The sequence below is a fragment of the Oncorhynchus clarkii genome, chromosome 20 (genome assembly GCF_045791955.1).
Source record: "Oncorhynchus clarkii lewisi isolate Uvic-CL-2024 chromosome 20, UVic_Ocla_1.0, whole genome shotgun sequence".
In the NCBI taxonomy this organism is placed as follows: domain Eukaryota; kingdom Metazoa; phylum Chordata; class Actinopteri; order Salmoniformes; family Salmonidae; genus Oncorhynchus; species Oncorhynchus clarkii.
The window spans coordinates 33,014,243-33,029,233 of NC_092166.1; the positions used below are offsets into that span (position 1 = coordinate 33,014,243).

The 14,991-nt window shown below is 42.4% G+C and overlaps 1 pseudogene; it reads left to right on the top strand.

The window, feature by feature from the left end:
- Positions 1-610: 610 nt before the first annotated feature.
- LOC139377058 (proteasome subunit beta type-5-like) overlaps positions 611-14,991 on the top strand; it is a 34,132-nt pseudogene continuing 19,751 nt past the window's right edge.

Below are 14,991 nucleotides of genomic sequence, written 5' to 3' on the forward strand. Positions count from 1 at the left end.
CGTCTGTCAGCTAGGTATCTCCGCTAGCTATTAGCTAGTTAGTTGAGCCCATGCCCAACAATTGGCTGTCACACCGCCTCCTCACTAATGAAAAACACGTCCCTTATTGTGTGCGCCACAAAATCTGAGGGGAAAATCTATTGTTACTGTTGCATCACATTGGATGACCACTAGCAATTTATTGGAGCTTTTGAACATAAAAAAAATACCAAAGGCTTTAAGGTTTAGGAATTGAAATGCACCTTTCAACATTAATTTCCAATGGTGGATGAGTCCAAAAACGTTCTGCATTGATTGATTTTGATGATATACCAGAAATCACCAGATCGGGTTTGCCCTGCCTAGTTAGCTAGTGTAAAGCATTGGCAGCAATTTTTCAACTAACCTTTACATGCCGATAATTTTACTTCCTCTCAACTTGGAAGTTATCAGCGTATTCTAATCTCCCATCGTTAGTTGCAGGTGGAATGTAAGAATTTAAAAAAATTATTCCGTTATTAAATCAAAACTTTTTTTGCTCCATGATGTTATCCAACAATGTGTATGCCGCCATATTGTCCATTTCAGATATTTTCTCATTGCTCGAGACCAGTGAGTGTCATTCAAAGCGATGCTTGATGTCGGGGTCATGGTGTGCATCACTTTGGAGTGGACACCCACCTGTCTTGAGCAATGAGAGAAGAAACAGACAATATGGCAGTGTGCGCATTGTTGGATTACCTCATGGAGCAAAAATGGCTGCACAGACTTTACACTAAACTGTAATGGGTCACGATACTATTCTGTAGCTACATGGTCCTGTCCAGGGCTCATGTTAGTAAGTATACATTACATGCTGGCCTGCACTTTGTTCATGAGAATTTGTATCATTCAAAAAGTGGATAAAACTCTGACGCAAGTAAGGCCACCAATCTCAAGTCAAGTGCAGCTAGCCCTCCCTAACTAACCTAAAATCCCATTTGTCATCATTCCACAGTTCCAACATGGCGTCATCGTGGCAGTGGACTCTCGGGCCACAGCTGGCACCTACATCGCCTCCCAGACATTGAAGAAGGTGATAGAGTTCAACCCCTACCTGCTGGGCACCATGGTTGGAGGTGCAGCTGACTGCAGCTTCTGGGAGCGCTTGCTGTCGTGTCTACGAGCTCCGCAACAAGGAGTGCATCTCTGTGGGAGCCACCTCCAAGCTTCTGGCTAACATGGTATACCAGTACAAAGGCATGGGCCTCAGCATGGGCACCATGGTGTGTGGCTGGGACAAGAGAGGGCCAGGTTAATAGTTTCATACACCTGAGCACACATTAGTAACCCCAATAGACTTGAACCCCATTCATGCATGTATATGTTTAAACCACCATCAGCTGAACTATGTACGCACTGTTTTTCACATACTCAGACCAAGGTTAGCAATATGAGCATGATTTAGTAGCTGCTCAGAGCGTAGGATATCTTTTTTGTATCATATTTCCTAATAGGAGTAGTTAGCAGTGACTGAGCAAACCTCCCGTCTCTGCTAAACACTGGATTAAGTACAGTTTTGTCGGCTGCCACTAGATGGCACTGCTGCCCCACTCTTGTTTACCTGTTGTGGATTTGACTTGTGCTATTGGATACTGTGCAGTAAGAGGCAGTACATCACTGGAGATGTGCTTAAAGAGGGCTGCACAGTGACACCATAATGGGAAATCAATAGGGCTGGGACTGTGGGCCAGGGAGTGCCGGCGCGGTGATGGACGCAGGGTCTCGGCCCTTACAATTGGGTCGCATGCATAATGTTGTTCTGCTTGATCGATGAGCATTGTTCATAGAGCGGGGGAGTATGTGTGGACAATAACTGGCCTCCAGACAGCCTGGGACCTAAGTGACACGTGTTAAATCCTGCAGTCAATCAGGAGAATAATGATCTCAGTATTAGTTCAATAGGAACGGCGGCAGCTACAATGCCAGTGATTGAATGGTGAGGTAAATGTCATGTAAATTAAACTAATCTCGATTAAGAGAAGGCTCATTAGCGGCTACAATGATGTCAAGCACAGTTATTCTGGTGATTGGGTGTCTTAAGCGGCACGTGAAATAAATCGAATAAAGTACAGTTAAGAGCTTGACAAATATGGAATGCCATGATACTCATTTGGTGAAATGCTTAGTGCCTGGTTGCTAGGCAGCGAGTGCACGCACTCCACTCGAAACTAGAGAACGACCAATAATGTTTGTTTTTTAAAGGGCCGACGCGGACACTGATTTGTGGGTGTCAAGGAGGCCGGTGGCCTGTTATTGTTATGACACATATTCTCTTTACATTTGAACGTTTTGATGATACATTTTCCCTGAGACCACCATGTATGAACTAATAAATACATTATACAACAACCATACAATAGATTGGACATGGTTTTTAACTACATCATGGTAATAACTTATTTGAATGGTAAACTGGGTAAATCAAGACTATAGGCCTACTCACAATACAGTTGAAATCATATTCTATAGGACTGTGTGCATGTCTTGAGTTCTTGAGCTAATTTTGGTTGATTTCAGTGGTCTATGGGGCTACAGATGACATGACCTTCTTCCCTTTCATTTGTGATCATGTTAGGCCTTTGTCTGGCTTATACAAATCTCTCTGGCCAACTGACATTTCTTTTCCACGACGAGTCTGGATGTCTTACATGCGAACACATTCAGTCCGTTCTGATTGGTCCCAGAAACCGCTGGGTTGGGCCAGAGCCACCCTACATGATGACGTTATCAACTTCTTATTTTGAAGTTGCACTAATGACTTCTAGGATGGCAGTTTCAGACTGAGTGTATGTAGCTAGACCAGCGGAATTAAATCCAGGGAAGTTAGCCTACTGATCAACATTTTCATAGAAGTAGCCTATGGTCTTCTAGAGAAAAGACACTACTCGCAAGTCATGTAGCCAGGCAGTTCAGCTCAGCACGGGAAAGACAAGTCATTTAGCTAACAAGTACCAGTCAATTAACAACATTTATGTTGACATTCAGCTTTGAAATTAGAATATCTTGACTATTAGCTATCACAAATAAAGTTCTAGAGTAGTGAACTGACATAACAGTGCCTTCGGAAAGTATTCACACCCCTTGACTTATTCCACATTTTGTTGTTCAAAATGAAAACATGTTTTTAGTATTCACACCCCTTGGTATGACACTCCAAATTGAGTTCAAGTCCATCCATTGAGATGTCACAACAACTTTATTGAAGTTGACAGTGCATGTCAGAGCAGGAACTATACCATGAAGTACAATGAACTGTCCGTAGATATCCGAGAGAGAATTGCGCTGAGGCATATATCTGGGGAAGGGTATAAAACTATATATAGATAGATAGATAGTTTCCAAGAGCACAGAGGTCTCCATTATTGGGAAATTGAAAAAATATGGAACTACCAAGACTGCCTAGAGCTGGCCGTCCAACCAAAATGAGCAACCGGGCAAGAAGGACCTTGGTCAGGGAGGTGACCAAGAACCCAATGAACACTCTGACAGAACGACAGAGTTCCTTGCCTGAGGTGGAAGAACCTACCAGAGGGACAGCAGGCACCACCAATCTGGGCTTTATGGGAGAGTGGCTAGATGGAAGACACTCCCGAGAAAAAGGCACATGACAACACGATTGGAGTTTGCAAAAAGGCACGTGAAAGACTGAGAGCATAAGGCAAAAATATTCTGTGGTCTCATGACACAAAAATGTAACTATTCGGTCTGAATGCAAAGTGCCATGTCCGGAGAAAAATGGGTACAGCTCCTCACCCGTCTAACGCCATGGCTTCAGAACAAGAATGTGAAAGTCCTTGAGTGGCCCAGCCAAAGCCCAGACTTGAATCCCATTGCAAATCTGTGGAAAGACTTGAAGATTTCTGTTCACCTCGCCTCCCCATCTAACTTAACAAAGCTTGAGAAAATCTGCAAAGAATAGGGGGAGAAAATCCTAAAATCCAGATGTGAAAAGCTGATAGACATACCCAAGATGACTCAAAGTTGTCATCGCTGCCATAGGTGCTTCTACAAATTATTGAATACATATCTAAATGAGATTTCTGTTTTTCATTTTCAATAAACTTTTCTAATATCAGGTATTAGAGGGGTTTCCGACCCGATTTTGATATTTGAACATTCTCACTACCCCAACCACCTGAGAGAAAAAAAGTAAGTAATTAACAGCCAAGATTTGTTCATTTCAAAACATTCTAACAGTATTTCTGATTTGTATTCTCAACTCACCATCATATACTTTTAATGTGGGGCTATGGCAGTCAATTACAAATTAGTCTGACATCCTTTCTTATCTCACCACCACTAATGAGATGGGTGTGCTAGACGCATAGTCGCGTTGGGCGCTTTTCAAAGTCAGGGGGTATAGTCGACAGTGCACTGTCACATCTCTCCTGTCACATCCAACCTGGATCGATATTTGTTTTTAATGCAGAGGAGAGCACTGAATCAGGACCGTGAGTTTTAATGCTCTGAGGGAGACTGCACAGTATTCCCTTTGAGTCAGGAACCCAAATTCCTCCATAGTGACCGTGAATGAGTTGTCTGCAGCATTCGGTCACATGATAGCTTGATAAACTGTGGATTTCACTTAGCGGCATCTCAACTGAGCCAGGATCCCATTCAAATTGATTTCGCTGATTCGGTCACTCGTCTGTAAAAAAAGTATAATATTTCCCTTAAAAGTCAACAGTCTGATTTTTACATCCATTGCGAATGACAACAGTTACTCTCTCAATTCAACAAAATATTTCCAATACTCCCCCTCGATAACCACCAAGCCTGAAATAGAACATTGTCATGCCCTGATCCCATATCTACACATAGTTTTGCGAACAGATGTGCGTGATGTAGTTTACAATCAAAGTTACTTCCTGCATATCTCCCGAGTTCTGCGCTCAGCTCTTTTGCCGCCAGTTGCTCTCGGTGTATCCATTATAGCCCAGTGGGTGTATCATACAATGCGTCCATATGGCAGAGGGAGACACATTCATAACTAGAGTGCAGAGGCCTGTCTGCCGTCCCGTGATAGATGGAGCCCCATCTGTGCAAAAGCCCACCATTCGATCCCATGGAATCTGTTATTCGTCAATATTGCCTCGCAGCACACTGAACATCCCATGTGCCGTTTCATGCTCAGGAATCGGAAGATGGAACAATATGTTCTTGTGAATAGCGTCCCCGAACATGTAGCGAACAAAAGTCAACACATCTCGGCCCTCGCAGCTAACGTCCATTTAGAGAGCATACGGTGGGAAGTTTGAGTCGCTCAGTCAGTTTCCTCTTGATTGCTAGCTATAGCATCAATTCTAAGTTTCGCAGTGTTATCTGACAAAGGTATTGTGGAGAGTTTCTGTGCCTCTGCCTTCCCACACACTGTTTTCACTATCAATTGCGGCTGGTAATATCAAAGTCTCTGCAACAGTGTTTGGTTTCATCTTAGTGGGCTTAGCCATTCACCGTGGGAATGATTCAAGTGCGGACTTCTCCTATGACCTAAGCACGCTCTCTGGTTGAATTTTGTCTTTTAGATTTGAATCATTTTCATTTTAGATTTTTTAATTAAGGTGTAACCACATTACAATGATTTTGAGAGACAAAAAAGTACACTACATGACCAGGTGTCAACATAAAGTATGTTGACACCTGCTCATCGAACATCTCATTCCAAAATCATGGGCATTAATATCGAGTTGGTCCCCCATTTGTTCAGCCATGGGCATTGGTGAGGTTGGGCGATTAGGAGTGGCTCACAGTCGGCATTCCAATTCATCCCAAAGGTGTTCAATGGGGTTGATGCCAGGGCTCTGGGCATGTGGGGCATTGTCATGCTGAAACAGGAAAGGGCCTACCCCATACTGTTGCCACTAAGTTGGAAGCACAGCATCGTCCAGAATATTATAGTATGCTGTAGCGTTAAGATTTCCCTTCAGTGGAACTAAGGGGCCTAGCACAAACAATAAAAAACAGCCCCAGACCATTATTCTTCCTCCACCAAACTTTACAGTTTGCACTATGGATTGGGGCAGGTAGCGTTCTCCTGGCATCCGCCAAACCCAGATTCCTCCGTCTTACTGCCAGATGGTGAAGCGTGATTCATCACTCCAGAGAATGCATTTCCACTGCTCCAGAGTCCAATGGCAGCGAGCTTTACACCACACCAGCCGACGCTTGGTATTGCGCATGGTGATCTGCTCGGCCATTGGAAACCCATTTCATGAAGCTCCAGACAGTTTTTGTGCTGACTTAGCTTTCCTGAGGCCGTTTTGGAACTCGGTACTGAGTGTTGCAGACAATTTTAACACGCTATGTACTTCAGCACTTGGCGGACCCGTTCTGTGAGCTTGTGTAACCTACCACTTCGTGGCTGAGCCGTTGTTGCACTTAGACGTTTCCACTTCACAATAACATCACTTACAGTTGGCATACCATGACGGTGCCATGTTGAAAATCATTGAGCTCTTCATTAAGGCCATTCTACAGCCAAGGTTTGTCTATGGAGATTGCATGGCTGTGTGCTCGATTTTTATTTTGTATTTTTTAATATATATTTTTTTACACCTATCAGTAATGGATGTGGCTGACACAGCCACATACGTGTGGTGCTCTGTGTGTGTGTACATATATATACATATATATACATATATATATATATATATGTACATATATATATATATATATATATATATACATTTTGTAATTGTATTTTCTAACAGAATTTTGGAAATTCTTCCACAACTCCATTTTCATATCAAGTGGGGGTCGCGATCCCTAGTTTGGGAACTGCTGGGGTATTGTGTGAGAAAAAATAAACATTTAAGCCATTTTGTATTCAGGCTGTTTAGGGATGACCCCCATTTAGTCAATTGTTTCGTCGATAAGCTGTTGGTCGACCAAGATTTCTTTCGTCGAGCAGTAGCCCATGCTGAGGGAACAAATCCATTGTGGATGCCATGTGGAATGGCACAGTCTAAAACAGGCTACTAAAATTGTATATGGTTACACTGTAAGAACAATGAAGCAACACTAATACATTTAGTTTATAACAAATTACCTTTCTCCTCCGTTGGATAGCGGTCACTGTCCGCGGTTCTGAAACACATCGGTGCGCTGTTGAATTGGCGCCTTTTCCTAGACCATGTTGCTATGTGCATAATAGCAATATTAATCCCCATGTTGGTGTTGAGAACAACGCAGCGGAGGCAGCAGCGGAGTTAGGAGACAAGAAAAAAGTCCTTACCATAATTGTCTAAGAAAAGTGTGGAGAGAGGAAACCAACTTAATTAGGTCTATAATCAACAGCCCAACTGTTAAATGTGCCTGATTTATAAAACATCCACATACAGTGCTTTCGGACAGTATTCAGACCCCTTGACTTTTTCCACATTTTGTTACGTTACAGCCTATTTAGTGTTTACACTGTTCCAAATTGTCCAAAAATTCATATTTATAATAATAATAACCCTTTTTTAAAATCTCCTTTTTATTGTTGTTATTATGATCATCATTATAACAATAAGTATTATATTGTAATGTCATTATAATTAGTAAGCTTAGTATAGCAGTCTTGTATAACCACCATCGAACTGTAGACCTAAGAGCACATTCTGTTTAGTCTTAATACCGTAACTTACTTAGGTCTATATTTCCGTAGTTATATATGCTTCTGTATCAATCAGCAATTTGTTAATGTCATCACACAGCATATGAGTCATTCATGATTTGAAATGCAATCAAGCATTTTAGTTTAATATAAAATAAAAATGCACACTAGAATCATTTGCGTAAATAATAATCCATTCTATTTCGGAAAATTGCATTCAGGAATGAATGTGACTTTTCTTAGTCTATGCTGTAATAGAGTACTTTCCAGAAGACTCTCTAGTATGCTTCTCAGACAAATGATATTGTAATCTAACAGCACCTGTTTGTCACACACAATATGCACGCAGCACTTGCTCCTTACATGACCTTATTTTTCTTGATCTCCGGTACTTTCCAGATATAGTCAAATTTATTCCACACATCTGACTTCCCCTTTAACTCCCGAGCAACCAGTTTAACATTCGCCTTTTTTTAGTTGATTTATCATGTCCTCTGCATCCATTTTGCTGTCATTGTGTTACGGTGTTCTGAGTTTATTATAACCAATTTATTGATGTGATTATAATAGGCTATAGGTCGTGTGTGCGATGCATACATGTCACGTAAAGAGAGCAAGGGCTGAGTGAATAAGGAATGCTTTTCGTAAACATATGAGGGGATTTCGGTGACCAAACTTTTCAGTCAGAAATGGCTGTAATTATGTTGCAGCTTCAGCAACACGGACAGCGGGATTAACACTGTTGATGTTCTGTGGTGGATGCTGCAGCAGGGAGGAGAGACAGTGGGTGCTAGTCACCCGCTGCCATTTATTTTGTATTTTTTTTACACAGTGCAGGAAGTATGAGGCCCTGCACAATCAAATCAATTGTGGTCGGACCCTCTCTTGTCATGTGTCTTCATTCTTTCATCAAACAGTGCACTTAAAGCATCAGACAAGCTCAGCGCATATAGATGATTTGATTTAAACACATAGGATGTCTATATATGGAAAAATACACTTAACATTTCGACCAATCGATTGGTCGAAAGAACAGACGACTCTCGGTCGACCTAAATTTATTTTTGCCCCTGTGGCTGTTACACAACAAAATGTAAGAGCCCGCTTGCAGTTTGCCAAAAGGCACCTAAAGGATTCTCAGACCATGAGAAACAAGATTCTCTTGTCTGATGAAGATTGAACTCTTTGGCTTGAATGCCAAACCTCATGTTTGGAGGAAACCTGGTACCGCTCAGCACCTGGCCAATACCATCCCTATGGTGAAACATGGTGGTGGCAGCATCATGCCTGGGTGATGTTTTTCAGTGGCAGGGACTGGGAGACTAGTCAGGACTGAGGGAAAGATGAACGGGGCAAAGTACAGAGTTCCTTGATGAAAACCTGATCCAGAGCGCTCAGGACCTCAGACTGGGGTGAATGTTTACCTTCCAACAGGACAACGACTCTAAGCACACAGCCAAGACAACACAGGAGTGGCTTTGGGAAAGTCTCTGAACGTCCTTGAGTGGCCAAGCCAGAGCCCGGACTTGAACGCGATCAAACATCTCTGGAGAGACCTGAAAATAGCTGTGCAGTGACGCTCCCCATCCAACCTGACAGAGCTTGAGAAGGTCTGCAAAGGAGAATGGGAGCAACTCCCCAAATACAGGTGTGCCAAGCTTGTAGCGTCATACCCAATGAGACTTGAGGCTGTAATCGCTGCTAATAGTGCTTCAACAAAGTACTGACTAAAGGGCCTTCCCATCACAAGTCAAAAGTTTGGATTACTTACAGTACCAGTCAAACGTTTGGATACACCTACTCATTCCAGGGTTTTTCTTAATTTTCACTATTTTCTACATTGTAGAATAATAGTGAAGACATCAAAACTATGAAATAACACATGTGGAATCATGTTGTAACCAAAAACAAATGTATTTTATATTTGAGATTCTACAAAGTAGCCACAGTTTGCCTTGATGACAGCTTTGCACACGCTTGGCATTTTCTCAACCAGCTTCATGAGGTAGTCACCTGGAATGCATTTCAATTAACAGGGGTGCCTTGTTAAAAGTTAATTTGTGGAATTTCTTTCCTTCTTAATGCGTTTGAGCCAATCAGTTGTGTTGTGACAAGGTAGGGGTGGTATTCAGAAGATAGCCCTATTTGGTAAAATACCAAGTCCATTTTATGGCAAGAACAGCTCCAATAAACAAAGAGAAACGACAGTCCATCATTACTTTAAATGAAGGTCAGTCATTCCGGAAAATTTCAAGAACTTTGAACTTTTCTTCAAGTGCAGTCGCAAAAACCATCAAGCGCTATAATGAAACTGGCCCACATGAGGACCGCCACAGGAAAGGAAGACCCAGAGTTACCTCTGCTGCAGAGGATAAGTTCATTAGAGTTAACTGCAACTCAGATGGCAGCGCAAATAAATGCTTCACAGAGTTAAAGTAAAAAACACATCTCAACTAGGGATGCACTGATATGCCATTTTTGGCCACAACTGATATCCAATATTTTCCTTGCCAAAAAACACGCTACCAATATTGAAAATTTTAGCTGCCTTTTAAGCATTCTAGCACATTTAAATAGTTGACACACACACACACACACTCACTCACTCACTCATTATTTTGTTGGCATTTACATATGTCCCCATTACCAGTAAAACATCATCAAAACCGTCCGTTTCCATCTTGTCCAGCTGTGTCTGTAACACTTCACGTAAACCCTGTTTCTTGTCTGCATCAAAGTAGCGGTCCTTGTACCTAGCATCGAGCATGGTGGCGACACAGTAAAGAGGCTCAGAGAGAATGCCACCGACTCGCTTGTTCACAGCCTCTAGTAGAGTACTCTTGCAAGTTTTAACCCCACGGTCTGTCATCAGTTTTGTTGAGCAGGTGTTTCAATGACATGACAGAGGGTATCATCACGTCTGCTGCAGACGCAGTTGATGAGCTTATTTCTCAAGTCAGTTGTTCAAATGGAGCTAGGAGTGTGTTCATGGCTCCAAGTTTCAAACATGTTCTCAAATGCCATTGAGATGGCAGCAGCGGTATGAGAACCAGCACATTCTTGAGCATGCAATACGACGTTCCTCTACGAAATCCTCGTCGACCCACTGGGGGCTGACAACGCTGGTCCAAATGTCAGTTGTGAAGCTAATAGCAGTGTATAGCAAGTAGCCCATAGCAAGTAGCTCATGGATGTGAGTTTCAACAATACTCTGTAACTCCGGTAGGGCAACATCTGAAAAATATCCCCTACTTAGTAATGTGTACTGGGGCTCGAGGTCCTCAACCAGTCGGCGAAAGCCAACATCATCCACAACAGAGAATGGTTGATTGTCAAGGGCAATGAATTCCATTATCTTGGCGTTAATGGATTTCGCCTTTGAGTTATCTTGCTGAAATTCCCTTACTCTTTCAAATGACTGCTCGACTTGAACTTGTTAGGTTGTTGGAAGTGTGCGTTTAGTTTTTCTGCTTTTGTTCTAAGTAGTCGCTGAATGTTTGCGGGTAATGCACTTTCAAATGAGTAATTAGATTAGTGGTATTGAAAGATTTCACTTTCTACCCTCCTCGGGAAATAATAGTAGCACAAACGCTGTTATCTTCAATTTGAAACTTCAAAATAGATCCACATTGCAGACATTGTGGGCTAGGTTAGGAATGCTGTATTTTTCGTCCCGTCATTACGTCATCTACCTACGTTATATAGGTATGCTATGCTTTGATATCGGTTTTGCACATCTGTGTTAAACTAGACATTGGGCCAATAGCGATGTTGGCATTTGTAGCTAATATCATCCGATTCAGATATGGTTACTAATATATCGTGCATCCCTAATCTCAACATCAACTGTTCAGAGGAGACTGCATGAATCAGACCTTTGTGGTCGAGTTGCTGCAAAGGACCACTACTAGACATCAATAAGAAGAGGAGACTTCCTTGGGCCAAGAAACAAGAGCAATGGACATTAGACTGGTGGAAACCTGTCCTTTGGTCTGATGAGTCCAAATTTTATATTTTTGGTTCCAACCACTGTCTTAGTGATGCACAGAGTAGGTGAACGAATGATCTCTGCAATATGTGGTTCCCACCTTGAAGCATGGAGGAGGAGGTGTGATGGTGCTTTGCTGGTGACACTATCTGTGATTTATTTAGACTTCAAGGCACACTTAACCAGCATGGCTACGACAACATTCTGCAGCCATACGCCATCCCATCTGGTTTACGCTTAGTGGGGTCTATCATTTGTTTTTCAACAGGACACTGACCCAAAACACAACTCCAGTTTATTTGAAAAAATAATCCAGAAACCTGTTTTTGCTTTGTCATTAGGGGGTATTGTGTGTAGATTGAGGGGAGGAAAAAAATCAATGTCATCCATTTTAGAATAAGGCTGTAACATAACAAAATGTGGAAAAAGTGAAGGGGCACTGTAAACTTAAGTAAGACGAGATAGTGTATTGACGGCCAAATACTGCACTTTCAAACCAAACCGCATAGGATTCTGGAGTGAGTCAGGGGATTTGCTCAGATAGCTGGCACTACAGTAAAGGCAAGCTGCTGCTCCCTTGTGTGTGACGCTGTGCGTCTGTTTTTGAAGCATGTTATTTTTTTCACTTTATTTTCCTCCTCGGAGCGGAGCCAGTGATGTGTTCTAGTGAGAAAGACAGACAGACATATTCAGACAGACAGAAACTGCTCATCTGTGATGCCAGCCCCTGCTCTTCTGAAGGCTGTCACTCTGACGCTCCTCAGCGTTGACGTGAAAAAGAGCTTAACCACCTGCCACCTGGCTGGTGGAGTGGAAGGCGAGGCGTTACGCCGGAACGTTCCGTTGCGCACAGCCCGCTGCCTTACTGCAGGTTTCTGTTGGCTCATGAACTTAAATTATTTTGTTCTGCCACGACAAGTGTCACCCTCATCTCCCCTCCTTATCTTCTATGCCGCTTCTCAGGGAGGCACTCTCCCCCCCTCTCTTTTTTTCATCCGATCCTGCTTTCTCTATATAGATTCCAGGTGTGATGTGAAAAAGTGTTGATGCTTTTATCCCTGCCTGGCCCAAAGAGCTGTCCTCCTCCTTCCTGTGTGCCTCTTAGTATAAGTGGTTGATTTGAGAAAAGTCTCCCCTATTACATTTTTAACAAGTCCTTCTCAGTCTTCAGAGTCGTGGCTCAAAAAATGGCAAATTATGCCGGCGCAAAGGTAGGAGCTCAGTGATTATCAGAGGGAGGAAGGGGCAATTTGCCAGTTGAAAGCAAATGTGACTTCCTAGAGCAGTTTCTTAAAGAACAGTTCTCCAATTGACTGGCCTTAACTGGCCTGGGAACTGTGCTCTTACCTGCCAGGAGGATTTGTATGAGAGATGTAAATCAAATCAAATTTTATTGGTCACATACACATGGTTAGCAGATGTTAATGCGAGTGTAGCGAAATGCTTGTGCTTCTAGTTCCGATCGTGCAGTGATATCTAACAAGTAATCTAACAATTTCACAACTACCTTATACACACAAGTGTAAAAGAATGAATAAGAATATGTACATATAAATATATGGATGAGCGATGGCAGTAGATGGTTTAGAGTATAGTGTATATACATATGAGATGAGTAATGAAGGGTATGTAAACATTATATAAAGTGGCATTGTTTAACGTGACTAGTGATACATTTATTACATCCAATTTTTAATTATTAAAGTGGCTAGACATTTGAGTCAGTATGTTGGCAGCAGCCACTCAATGTTAGTGATGGCTGTTAGAAGCTGTTTTTCAGTCTCTTTGCCCTAGCTTAGATGTACCTGTACTGATCTCGCCTTCTGGATGATAGCGGGGTGAACAGGCAGTGGCTTGGGTGGTTGTTGTCCTTGATGATCTTTTTGGCCTTCCTGTGACATCGGGTGGTGTAGGTGTCCTGGAGGGCAGGTAGTTTGCTTGTGATGCGTTGTGCAGACCTCACTACCCTCTGGAGAGCCTTATGGTTGTGGGCAGAGCAGTTGCCGTACCAGGAGGTGATACAGCCCGACAGGATGCTCTCGAATGTGCATCTGTAAAAATTTGTTTTTGGTGACAAGCCAAATTTCTTCAGCCTCCTGAGATTGAAGAGGCGCTGTTGCGCCTTCTTCACCACACTGTCTATGTGGGTGGACCATTTAAGTTTGTCCGAGAGTCCAGGACCCTGTCAGAGAGTCCAGGACCCAGTTGCACAGGGCGGGGTCGAGACCCAGGGTCTCGAGTTTGGAGGTTACTATGGTGTTAAATGCTGAGCTGTAATCGGTGAACAGCATAGGTATACATAGGTATTCCTCTTGTCCAGATAGGATACGGCAGTGTACAGTGTGATTGCGATTGCGTCGTCTGTGGACCTATTGAGGCGTTAAGCAAATTGGAGTGGGTCTATGGTGTCAGGTAGGGTGGAGGTGATATGATCCTTGAAATCGATAGTTATATTTTGCTACATTATTTGTGGACGATCTATCAATATTTGACTCAAAGTATCAATAAAGAAAAAAGATTTACATACTGTAGGTAGCGCTAGTTGACTGTACCTGCGCCAAAACTCCAGTATTTTTTTTATTTTTATATAGGGAGACAGCATTTTTTTAGCACTTCTATTTCCTTGACTGATCAACATTCATTTTCTCATGTTATCTTGTCTCTTTGCAGCAGACGTACGCTGAGCATTCAGTATACGCTGAGTATTCAGGAACACCTTCCTAATATTGAGTTGCACCCACTTTTGTCTTCAGAACAGCCTCAATTTGTCAGGACATGGATTCTAAAAGGTGTCAGAAGTGTTCCACAGGGATGCTGGCCCATGTTGACTCCAATGCTTTGGGTGGCGGGCCATTCTTGATACACACAGTAAAATGATGAGCGTGAAAAACCCAACAGCATTGCAATTCTTCTTGACAAACTCAAACCGGTGTGCCTGGCACCTACCACCATACCCCCTTTCAAAGGCACTTACATATTTTGTTTTGCCAATTCACACTCTGAATGGCACACATAAAAAAATCCATGTCTCTATTGTCTCAAGGCTTAAAAATCCTACTTTAACTTGTCTCTTCTCCTTCATCTACACTGATTGAAGTTGATTGTGTAATGACAACAATAAGGGATCATAGCATTCACCTGGTCAGTCTGTCATGGAAAGGGGTTCCTAATGTTTTGTACTCTCGGTGTATAGCGAGCAAGACATTTTGAACATCAAATCGCAATAAAATTGCAGTATCGAAGCGCAATACATATAGAATTGTGTGAATTGCAATACACATCTTATCGGCACTTAAGTATCGTGAGGTCCCTGGCAATACTAAACCTGGCAATGGTTTATTTGTTAATTATCACGATACTCAATACCATCATGATCCTCAATACC